General features: G+C 42.1%; 1 gene segment (V, D, J or C); it reads right to left on the bottom strand.

The window, feature by feature from the left end:
- The window catches only part of LOC108797099, a 49,373-nt gene that overhangs the window by 2,570 nt on the left and 34,116 nt on the right, over nt 1-12,687 (bottom strand). Inside the window, exon 5 of the V gene segment in view lies at nt 2,524-2,528.

Below are 12,687 nucleotides of genomic sequence, written 5' to 3'. Positions count from 1 at the left end.
TATGTAGTTTTATTTTATAAATTGGTTCAATATGTAATCTGATTTCTATCAATCTAGTCATACACAATTGATACCTGATTTACTTACTAATGCTACCAAGTCCCTTGAGACATCTATTCTGGTAATCATTTGAATATACCCTACGACAGGTGCATCTTTCACTCTAGATTCCGTCTTTCAAGTTAGAGTAATGGGTTTCAGTTCCCATTCTTGCTTCTGTTTGTGCCAAGCATGACAGGTCTTTGTTGGTTCACAGGTTTGCAGTTGATAAATTTAGAACAGAGAATTGCCAGAACGGGCAACACCTGTATATGATACATTAACTCCTTCTTTGTCAAAACCTCTTATACCTTTCAGTAATTAAAAATGGAATTGTCCATATAATATTACAAATAAATAAAGTGAAGCTTTCATGAGAAATTATGGGGCTGCCATTGCTAGCCCCCTACTGAAAATAATATCTTCTGATGCTTTAGCTTCAATCCACACTGAGTCACTGATCCGGAACAAGTATGTAGTTAGGGAAAGTCAGATGAAAATGTCATTGGGCCCAATAAACTAATGGTGGTGCATAGTAAGAAATTGCACAGGGATGTTATGTAAAAAATTGTCAGAATTGTTGCGACAAACTCCATTATGTCGCAGTGACCATGGCTTGTAAGGAGTCCTGTGCCACCTAAAGCTTGGCAGACTAGTACATTTATTATATGCACCCAAAAGGTATGCAATCTTTCCAATTATATGTCAAACAGATTGTGACATTACACAGAAACAGGTATTTTCCTTTTTCTGAGACACGTCTGATTTCAAAGGCACATGATTGGGCAGGTGGCCCCATGGCACTCAGGTTCGGACTGTGTTCTATCCGAACCTGAGCTCATCCAAGTTTTGGCTGGATATAAAAACATCCCTGATTATACTATTTATGTTATATGAGTAGATTTGTCCTGGAACAGGCAAGGTACACAAATGAAATAATTTTATGATCGCCTGACTTGTATATGCATGAATACCTGTAAATTGTATATTCATTTTTGTATTGCCTTTATTGCATCAAATACATGCAGTTTACAAATTATTAATAAAACTATTTTTTATTTAACTACCTCCGGGCCGGCCGTAGCAAAAAAACGGCCGGCCAGGAGCTCTCTCGATCTGAGCGGGCGTCTCTAGAATTTAATTTTCTGTTCTATGAAAACAATAACTATGGTTATTTATTGATATAATATTTGTGTTTGTGTAATCATTTACCATTTTTGTATTTGATGGGAGTTTTATTCTGGCACTGACCATAGTTCATGATGGTATCCTGTCTGGCACAAAAACTATCACAATGTCCATACATATTATGGGAGGCATTGAAGAAATCTTATTCACATGTACACTGTAGGTACATACAGTATGTATTTGGTGCTTTAAAAATAAGCATTGCATTCTATCTTTCCATTGAATTTGTTACGTAAGCTAGAATGACAATGCTAGTAGAGCCAGTGGAGAGATTGTCCTTACTTTTCATGCTGTTATTGCTGTGTAGTCAATCTTGAAAAACCCGGCAGTTCTGATACATTTTATATAAATCAAAGCAACTTCATAGACAATAGCTTATCAGTTCAATAACAGCAAACCTATCCACTTTCTGTGCTTGAACACATGACATTATTCAATATGGCAGTGCTGAGAGTGAATTTATTCTTTTGCCATTCAAAGAAAGCTTTATATTTTTCTAGTGAATACAAGGCATTCTCTGAATGGCGGTGGTGCCAAGCTAGCAACTCCTTGTGTTCAGTGTGGAAAGGGAAAGCAGCTGATGCCGCAGTCAAAAGATCACAGCTATTACTGTATGTAGCATGGACTACTACACTAGTTTACAGCATCCTCATCTGCCCTCCGGAGATCACATAGGGATACTCACATTGAATCTAATTTGCTTAAAAAAGACCAATCATGACGGAATTTAATGGTGCCATCACAATGAGGTTACATTTACATAAAATAATGTTTTTATTATTAAGAGCAATTCATTCATATTATACAAATCGTCATATCCAAACATAAGTAATCAAATCCTTAGAGCTTGTCTCATAGTAAAAACTGGGCCAATATTATTCCATAAAGTGTTTAATTCACCATATATCAATACATCAAACCATATCGTATCTTAAAGTTGGTATACACTAAAGATCAAACACATTGGTAATCCCAGTACTATATAGACAAGTGACTCCACACATTTCACAGAAATGTTGAGATCCTGCTTCTTCTTTAGGCGGCCCTCAGGTAAGTACAGTATTAAAAGCATATTTATTCAACTGTTAAAACAGCACAAGAGGAAACAAACCAAAACATACATAACATTTTTCACTACATGTTTTTAATTTTTTTATTACATACTTACATTGATCCAAGCTGGACCAATGTAAGTTTCCATAAAAGATCATTCCTGGAGTTCCACTTTAACTTTATTCCCACCATTATTAAACTTAAACATCAATCATTTTAAGGTTTACATTTTTATAACTATACAGCAGCTGGGTTTGTAAAAAGAGTGCAACAAGTGGACTGGTTACTAGACACTTTTGGGTTTGATCAATAATGCAGTGCAAAGTACAATTACATTTTTCAGCCATATTTCACTACAATGTAGACATGTCAGGAAAATATTTAATGCTGACTGTGTGCACCTCAGTAAATTGAAGTGATACTGTGCAGTAGCTATAAAATCCAATCATATATCAATTCAATGTAGTCAGTTCAGTAAAGATTTTCATCCTGATTATTAGATATACGGAAAAGTGCTTTCCACATAGTCATTGCACTTTACAGTGCCTTACTGAACAAGCCCCTAAGAGCTTCATGCTGGGGCAATCCTAGGGCCTTAAAATATCTGGGGCACCCCTGGGCACCTAGACAGCAGCCCCAGGCCAGAAAAATATGGCACCCAGAAGGACACCAAAAATAACCCTGCAATGCCACTGCTTCCGCCACACTGTATACCGTTTTTCTTTAATTTAGCAATATAAGAATAAGCTAGTAATTAAAAAAAAGGCATTTAAAAGAATCCTCTTTGTGTCAGATCTGTAATTTCGTAAACATGACCACTTTACTGAAGTCAAAAACAATTGCTTAGAAAAGTAAAGTGTCATTGTTCATCAGTTGGCAATAATCAAGTCAAAAAGAAATATGCATTGCAATGTACAGGTACAGTAAGTGTAGCAATCCAGTAATTCATTAAAATGCCAGATTTTTAGATTCACAAACTGTCTACCTAAAACAGTTTAGTGAGGAGTGAGGGAAAATGCAGCTACTGGCTGAGATGTGGGAATCGATATACAAGATCCAAAAAAATCTCATAACCAAAAATTAGCAAATTATATTTAATATACTTTGATATACTTTTTACGTTACTTACCTGGGGCACGTGCTCTGGAAGCCTGGGTCTAGAAATGCCCCTAGCTTCATGTATTAAAGTATATGAAAGAAGGACCATTTTTGCTGACCACAAAAAAATTCAGTTTATTATGCAAAATGGGAGCCTAAAGGGGAATCTAACTATTTGCTGTGTTATCAGTAAGGCCCATTGACCTATCATACTTGTGAACTGCCTGCAGTTTCCCATGACAACCACTCATGTGCTGACCTTTAGGCTTTGTTCACACCAAGTGCAGAGCAGGTGCAGAGCATGACAGGGTAAGGCATAGTCATCTTTTTTCCCAACCATGAAACAGCTGATTACAGCATCTGACCCCTTCTCAACTTCCATTTCCCCAAATAAAAGACCAAACAGGATTGGATATAAAATGGCTGTATCAGCCGTTTATTACAAAATCTCATAATGTATTATTGTCACTTAAAACATGACATATGACAATATACCACAACTGTATCCCTATACGTAATTTGGCCTGAGGTCTGTGAAGGCACCCCTTACTCAGCTACAGTAGATCTCTGCTTACCCCTGAAAACCACTGGCCCCTAGCCGCAACACACCGACTCAGGGACAACCTAGGAAGTAACAGCAGAGACCTACCTACACATAGTGCTTCGACCTCTCTCTGCTGAACCCGCCACAGCAACAAGGGGGAGACCTCACCCTTGGACGCCCCTCCACACACCCAATGCTGTCTGAATGCCCCTTGCAAACCCAAGAACCACAAGTCCGCCCCTACGGCATTAGATGCACCCTCCCACCATGCAGCAATTGTGGAAACAATCAACGGACCGAGCTAAACGCCAGGAGGTGCGAGCCCGAGCTCCGACCCAATGACCATGGTGTCGGGGAATGAAGTACGCAACCTTACAAAATCTAATTAAATGGCCCCAAGAATCCCGCACATGGAGCAGCGACCAACGCCTTGCCCCCAACTTGCAGGCTCAGTATATCAAGGAGCCCCCATCCAGCCGAGCATGACGGCGGACACCCGGGACCACCCGATTTCCTAACCCCCGAAGGCAAACCTATGCAGCGGACATTAGCTGTACCGCTATGGACACACAACTGTCTGCCGTCCGGTCGGATCCGGCATGTTGGGCCCCCGAACGTAATAAAGGCCCCGAACCTAGATTAGACCCGGGCCGGTACCTAAATAATCAAACAAAGGAATAACGGACAAGGCGAAAACAGTCCCGAAACAGCACACAGCACAACCAAATGTAAACAAAATGCCAGAAAAAAAAACAACGCTACAAAAAACGACCAATAGACACAAACGCTGCCACTTGGACCCCCATCTCCCAATGCGCATCCCTTCAGCCTCCCCGAAACCCAAACTGGCAGCCTCCATCGGGCCCTATTCAAACAAGTACTAAAACTGGAACTGGATAGAAAGCGTAAAAAGGCGAGTACCAAACTGAATAAACCCAGAAAGATCCTGTGCGGTGTGGCAGTGTAAGCCAATGCCACGGTGGAGGATGGCGACCTTGGCACCCAGGACTCTCAGCCAAAGGGGCTGAGAGGGTCCAGAAAGTAAAGCAGGTTATAAGGAAGAACCTGGCTTTTCAGGTTATTCCAGGTTTTCCTATTTTCAGCTGGGATCTGGAGCTCTGGAGATTTCGTAGAGCTCTGGGTGGGATGAGATCTCCAGTCCTGGGGCCAGGTGTTGCCATTGACCAGCCTGGGCTAATCAGGTGGCTGAGAGCAGCCTTATCAGGAAGCCCCACCTGTGAGTCAGGAGAGCTCCACCCTGGAGTCAGTGTTGGAGTTGTGTGTGTGCAGGGAGCACACGGACACAGACCACCTCGGGTGCATGCTAGACGCACACGGAACAGCCAGGGGTGGTTGGGAGAGGTCAGGAAGGTCGGTGACCCTAGGACCTGAGGTACAGACTGCTAAGAGAGCAGAGTGAGGGCTCACGAGGGGTGAGCAGCGTGAGTGTCTTGAAGCTGAGGAAAGCTACAGAGCCATAACAAGGACTGTCTTATGTTGCTGTTTCAAGCTATTTTGTATTTGCCCTTTTAATAAATCCTCGGGTGCATGCTAGACGCACACGGAACAGCCAGGGGTGGTTGGGAGAGGTCAGGAAGGTCGGTGACCCTAGGACCTGAGGTACAGACTGCTAAGAGAGTGAGGGCTCACGAGGGGTGAGCAGCGTGAGTGTCTTGAAGCTGAGGAAAGCTACAGAGCCATAACAAGGACTGTCTTATGTTGCTGTTTCAAGCTATTTTGTATTTGCCCTTTTAATAAACTGCATTCTACTTGATTTACCTGGACTACAGTGGAGTGTCCTTGTTACAGCGGGAAGGGTGAACCGCCTGGAAGGATAGAAGCCGACCCCGAAACTAAGAGAAGGACTACCCACGAACCTTATCCGGAATGATCATTCCTAGTATAGGAGGAGAATCGTAAAAGATTCGGGCAGTAGCAACACGTCCTGATGTCAAATCACCACCTTGCACGGGGTTATGATTGACTTCACAACACCCCGACACGAAAAGCCCCAAAATTGGGAAAAGAAAAGCCACCCTGTAGAGAGAAGCCTCAAAAGTGGAAGAACAGCACTCAAAATAGGAAATGTAACCGGGCGGCGCCCGTCCAAACGTCGTCGGCCCTTCAGCAAGCCCATGACCGCTTGTCGAACCGCACCGCTTCCGTCAAAAATCCCGCCCAACCCAACAATTTAAAAAGGAACACCAGGGCTGACAGGGTTGTATTGATGGAAAACACTGACACCTTGTGAAATAAGTGGACTAAGAAAGTACCGCAAAAGTGCCATACTCATTACGCACACAGGGACCTGAACGACTACCTGAATGAACCGAAAACACTCCCGCCACACCTTTGCATACGACGCCCTTGTCTAGCAGCTTGCCGACTTAGAAGCAATCCCTATAGGCCTCCAAAGGCAACCTCCACCGATAAACAGGGACAAGGAACCCCACGGTGGCCGAAACGCCTTACTTATCCCACCGAAGACGACATAACGAGTCGGCTAAGGGATTAGAAACACCCGGCAACGAAGTGGCACAAAGAAAGGTATGAAGTCGCAAACAGCACAAGACCAAATGCCTAGCAGGCGTACAACAGGAGGCGATGAGGCTGTAATGCTGTCGATAGCTTGTACCAACCCCATGTGTTCACAGGTAAATCTCACGACCGAAAAAACAAGATCAACAGGACCAGGTTTTGCAATAGGGAGGCGATCGCCATACCCCGGGCCAAGGTTCCGCACACCAGCTACCCGGAAAATACGCACCGTAACCCGAGGAACCGGGCGCGTCAGTGCAAAGCTCCAAAACTGCATTACCAAAGGGGGGTCTTCACCATAAGGAGCGGCCATTGAAGGATTCTAAGAAAAATTCCAAAAACAACAGAACATCCCTGTGTGTCAGAGACAAACCTACCAAATGTCCGGACCTACTAACTCCGTCAGTAGCTATGGGAAAGTGACGGCCAAACACCCAACCCATAGGCCTGATTTTATAAGCAAAATGCGACCCATCCCGTAGGGGGAGCAAATGTCGCGTAGCGGACGATTCACCTTGGATGACGGAAATCTCAGGGCCAGCTGGCATGACAACCGAGGAAGGATGGAAAACAACAGGCACGGTAAAAACCTCAGCATTTACTCTCTGTGGCAACCCCGTCCCGCAGACCCCCGCCGATACCGATACCGCAATAACCCTTTCCGTTACCCTGAGCAACAACAGAACCCCGGGTGTTTGTGGCAGGCCCCAACATGAGAACCCCCAGTAGAGGACCCAAGGCAAGAACCCCCCACAAACACTGTTTTAAAAAAGGTACAAAGCACAGGTTAACAATGACAAGCATAGGTTAAACAGTACAAAGCATAGGTTAACAATGACAAGCATAGGTTAAAAAGTACAAAAGCACAGGTTAAACAGTACAAAGCATAGGTTAAACAGTACAAAGCATAGGTTAAACAGTACAAAGCATAGGTTAAAAATTACAAAAGGACAGGTTAACAAGTACACAAGCATAGGTTAAAACAGAGGACGAAAAAAGTGGTCTCACCTGGCTGACTGGGAGCGCCCCCAACAGCCGCAAATCCTGAAGCCAGCTGCCCGTCTTCTGTCAAGTCATCCTCCTCAGAGGCCGACGCCTCCCCCTCCGATCAGCAGGCATCTCTCCTGAAGTCCTGGCTGCTGGTTGCGATGGGCACATCAGGTCGGGGGGAACCTCCTGACTGCCGATGACCCGGCGCCCGCGTCAGTGACGTCACGGAGCCGCCCTCGGACTAGAGAGGGCTTTTCAGTCAGATGCAGGTGCCCCCAGCGTCGGCCGCTCGTAAAGCGCGCCGCGGGGTCAGGCACTGGCTGGGACAGCCCGGGCACAGCAATGGAGATGGAGGGGGAGGGGCCGCCGGCCGCACCATGAGACTGGCCGGCGCCCGCACGAGTCCCACGCTGAGCCGCCTCACCGGTCACCGCATCGTGGGGGGGGGGTGTCGGGAGTCCCTAAAAATGTACTAAACCTATAACTGAAGCCATGCAGAGCAGTTCGCTCCCGCAGCTGTTATGATTAATTAAACTAGCTAAACCTGACATTCTGCCATGTTTCTAGGTGTGGGACACGGGGGGGGGGGAATAGTACTAACCGTGTGCCAGCTCCAGACTGACTGGACCACCCTCCGCCCACTCAGACCACCCCAGATGCTCCTCCCGGAGCCCGGTCAATCGATGGTAAGTGACTGTAACCCCACCCAACTTTACTAACCTTAACTCCTTACTCCCTGATTGCCTGCCCACCCTGTCATGCCGTCCTTTCGCCTATTCTTTTGTCTTTTGCTCCAGGACTTTCTGATCCGTTGCAGACCGGATCAAAACTGCGTCCAATGTATTCCAATGGTATTTTTTGCTCCAGTTCACATCGCAGCGTGTAGTTCCAGAGCAGGTCCAGAGCAGGTGTAAAAACTGCAGCAGGCCCTATTTTACCTGCTCTGGATCTGCAAACGCATAAAAAACGCATGCAAATGCATGGAACGCACTGAAAGCCCATTTTAAACGTAAAAGCCAATTTTTAGCCAAAAACTTGTCAAAAACGCATCTAAAAGACTAGCGTGCGTGTGCAGAAACCTGACCGGATCTGCTCTGTATTTGGTGTGAACAAGGCCTTAGGTTTCAACTATTCTTTTCTATTACATGTTAAATCTTATATTAATGGGAAACTCAAACCATTATTAATTTAGACACTTTTGAAAATGAGGTGACATGATGTTTATACTTATTGTATTGTCGTATTTTAGTAATTGTAGGGCTCTGGACAGGAAACATGGCTACCAACAATACATAAACAGTTAATCTATAATACTGGCAATGAAAACACTTCACAAAATGAGTATTTTTCTTTCCTGACTTACAATACGTGTGTCTTATCAACTGGATGGGAACATCAGAGTTACTCTTTAAATTAATCATAGACAAAAAATGCATGAGTCAAAATATACGAATGTGTATTCATAATGTGTCAGTTTTGCAGTCCTTGCAGGGGCTAAGCCTAACGTGTCATATTTACACTTGAAGAAACACAACAGAAAAATCCTAGAAACTCCATCTGTGTTTCAGTGTGACCGGGTACATTAACATTACGGGCAGAAGCAAAATGACGGTTTTAATTTCCATAGAGCTAGGAACCAAGAAAGTCGGTTGATGAAAGGCCAGAGAAGGGACAGCCACATCAAGAAAATGAAACTCTTACTGCACCTGTGACATGGCTATGGGTCCACCTGCAGTCCAAGTACAGTCATCACCCGTAGGTCTCTGGGGGTTACAGTACATTTTGACTACGTGTACCTTGCATGACATGTTAACACGTATGCTTTATTATGTATGTAACTGTTTTTCTCTATTTATTTATTTATTTATTTATGTATATAATAATAGTAATTATAATAATGAATTATAATAAATGATATACTGTAAGAAATATAAAGGGATAAGAGTGTAATATACAAAAATCATAAAGCTTTTAGTCAGTTCGTTTGTATAGTATAAAGTTATGCATGGTAGTTGATCAATCTGATTGTAGAAATCTCTAATATTATTACGAGAATAGAAATTTTAATTGGAGGATTTGTACAGGATCATCTATCAAAAGGTTCAATAAAAATTTTAATTCGAAAAGCACGACCCTGGTTTTCATGGGATATAATCTTGGTTGGTTCAACAGAAAGCCAAATAAAGCTTGATAAATGGGTGAACTATGCTCTGAGTTTTTGATCTCAGTGACAATGACCTGGCAGTAGTGGGCACTTGGTGTGGGTATGAAATGCCTGCCAAGTTTCCCATTTTGACATTGTTGGGTACCAACCAATGCCAGATACATGCAGGTGCATTTGGCATTATATGCATATTGACTGTTGCCAAGTGCAAACACATATTTGAATCTGTCATAAGCCATATCAATAAATTTAGTACAATCTGACAATGAAAGCCAGGAACAGTTACAGAAGGGAAACCCAACTTGAAGCAGGGATGCCAGTACTTACAGAGCTTTATATTTAAGACAACATTAGTTCATTGCTGTTTGAATATTTTAATATTTTTGTTAAATATGGTGGCCAATATGGTTGCTTTCTTTGCTGTGACATTTATTTCATTTATTTTTTAAACAGAACTTGATGTATGTACAACATAAAGGTATTACACAGGTCTGCCATGCTTTTTATTATCCATTTTAATTAACTCTTTGTATTAGCATTTTAGTCAGCATACAGTTACAAGATAAAATACAGGTGCCCCATGTGAGATCACAAAGTAAATTGCAATGTCCAAAAATTACATAGGGAGATGAATAAATCAAAATAATATAAATGTGACAAATATTGTGGTTCCCATTTCTATAAAAAAAAACATACCAAATGCATAATAATATAAGAGACTAAAGAAAATACTAGGGATGCACCAAAATTTCGGCCACCGAAACATATCGGCTGAAAATGGCACTTTTGTCAAAATCCCGAAAGTGCCATCTTTCGGCCAAAATTGCAGTGCATCCCTGGTTTCTCTCATCCCTGCTGTGCACTGCTCTGTGTCCCCTCTGACACAGCACAGCGCAGCGGGGAGGAGAGAAACTGTCAGAGGAGGCCGAGTGGTGCGGGGAAGAGAGAACTGTGAACACCCGGTGTGTCATAGGAGCTCTCCTCCCACATTGTCCCCCTCAGCCTCCTCTGAATGATCAAGGTGGAGAGTGGTGTGGGGCGGAGACAGCAGTGCGCTGCCACAGTAGCCCGAGTCGGCAGTAAGGGGGAGGGGTCAGTTGTCAAACTAGACCGAGCTCTTCTCCCCGCACCGCCGACTCAACTGTGACAGCGAGTTGGGATGGAGAGCAGTACAAGCAGTCAGCGAACAGATTATAACTGACTGTTTGTAAATAACTGGACATAGTATGAGTTACTATGTACCAGTTATGAATGAATAGGAAGTGATCTAAACACTCAGTATAGATGATTCATGTTCATTTATAACAGGGGCTGCAGAAAAAGAGATTATGGACTATGTGTCCCCAATCTCTTAATCCTATTTTAAAAGGGAAATATCAGGGGTCTGTTTATAGCCCTGATATTTCGCCAAAGCCCCCACAGTAAAGTTAAAAAAATAACAATATTTATTAAAAATAAATAAACAAATAAAAATTAAATATACAATTTTTTAAAAGTTTATGAAAAATAAATAAACATAAAATATTTTTAAAAATGTAAAAAGGTTAGAAAATAAATGATTTTCGGTTTCGGCCTGACATTTTTTATTTTCGGTTTCGTTTTAAAAATTTTCATTTCGGTGCACCTCTATAAATTACTTATCAAATGTTGTTGTGCGAATCAGAAAAATATAAGTTCAGGCAATTATAATCACTATACCAACATATACAGATCATAAAAAATAGTCCACAGTGGTAACTTGCATGAATCAATGTTATTGATACCAGGACGTAAAGTGAAGAAAAATCCAAAATTGTTAGTTGCCACTAGAACAGGAATAGAAAGGGAATCTTCCAATGAGAACCCTTGTTGCATTGGCAAATGTTAGAGCCAGGAATAAAAACCTAGACGTTCTATTCAAAACTGTACAGAGTTGTGGATTTTGATATACTTTATTTATACTCAAATATAATCAAATCTGCAACTTAGTCTTTCTGTCATTCTGCTGATCACTTCTGACTGCAGGTTTTGCTCATTGATCTCACTGTAGACTTATTTGGACCTGCCATGTACTAATAAAAGATTACAGGGCAGTATTCAATGTATGAAATTTAGGGCTAGCATATTCTGTAGATCTCTGGATCAGGGTACAGAGTGTAAACATAATTTACAATCTAAACGCTCCTTAACCCAGCTCACATTGAGGGGATATTTGGAGATCTTACTGAAATGTACTAAAATCTGTAATATTAGAAATACTCAGATCTCTTCCATGTCTAGACATACTCTTTTCCATGATGTGTCACTTTTTCATATGTATTATACTCAGAGGAGGTCAGAGTGAAAAAAACTGCTCCCATGTTTTCTTATTATAGGTAAATGGAAGGTTCAGATGTCCGGTATTAATGAATTCTCAGATGTAATCACTAGCAGTATAGTCTATGGTGGCTATGTCTTCAACTCACTTTTAGATGGACCATAGAGAAACACAGAGGGTGCCTTTATTTCAATGTTGAATGAAAACATTAGTTCCTGTAAGTTTTTTTAATAAATAAAGTTCTTGGTATCATTTTTAATCATTTTATCCATTATAAAAAGTCACAATCTTAAGTGTTCTGAGTGTAAAGACAATACGCCCACACCTGCTATATATTTATAATCTGCATATTTTTTATATGGTATATTAAAACTGAACTTCTGCATATGTGTTTACTAAAACTTTGTATTGGTAATTTATTTATTTGTTATTTTTCAGAAAATGTTCAGCACCCAAACAATGTGATCCAAGGTAGTCTGTCAACCTTTTTACCCCAGAAGAACCTTAGCAATAATTTTAGGCCTCAGGGAACTCAACTAAAACTATATGTCCAATTCCCAATATACTAGTGTTTTCAGTGGGAGCGGTGACCTCCTACGATAATGGTCAGTAGTGAAGGGCCCCCTACATTCGTGGTCAGTGACATGCATATATGGTCAGTTGAAGAAAGCCCCCTTTACATAGGCCACCTGTGGAAGAAGACCTCCCGTGCATTAGTGCTCAGAGGAAGATGTGTCTACATTGAGGATCAGTGGAAAGAATACAGCTTACATGGGG

Source organism: Nanorana parkeri, unplaced genomic scaffold, assembly GCF_000935625.1.
Source record: "Nanorana parkeri isolate BGI_ZX_2015 unplaced genomic scaffold, ASM93562v1 scaffold1225, whole genome shotgun sequence".
NCBI lineage: Eukaryota > Metazoa > Chordata > Amphibia > Anura > Dicroglossidae > Nanorana > Nanorana parkeri.
This window is presented reverse-complemented; position numbering and strand designations above follow the sequence as displayed.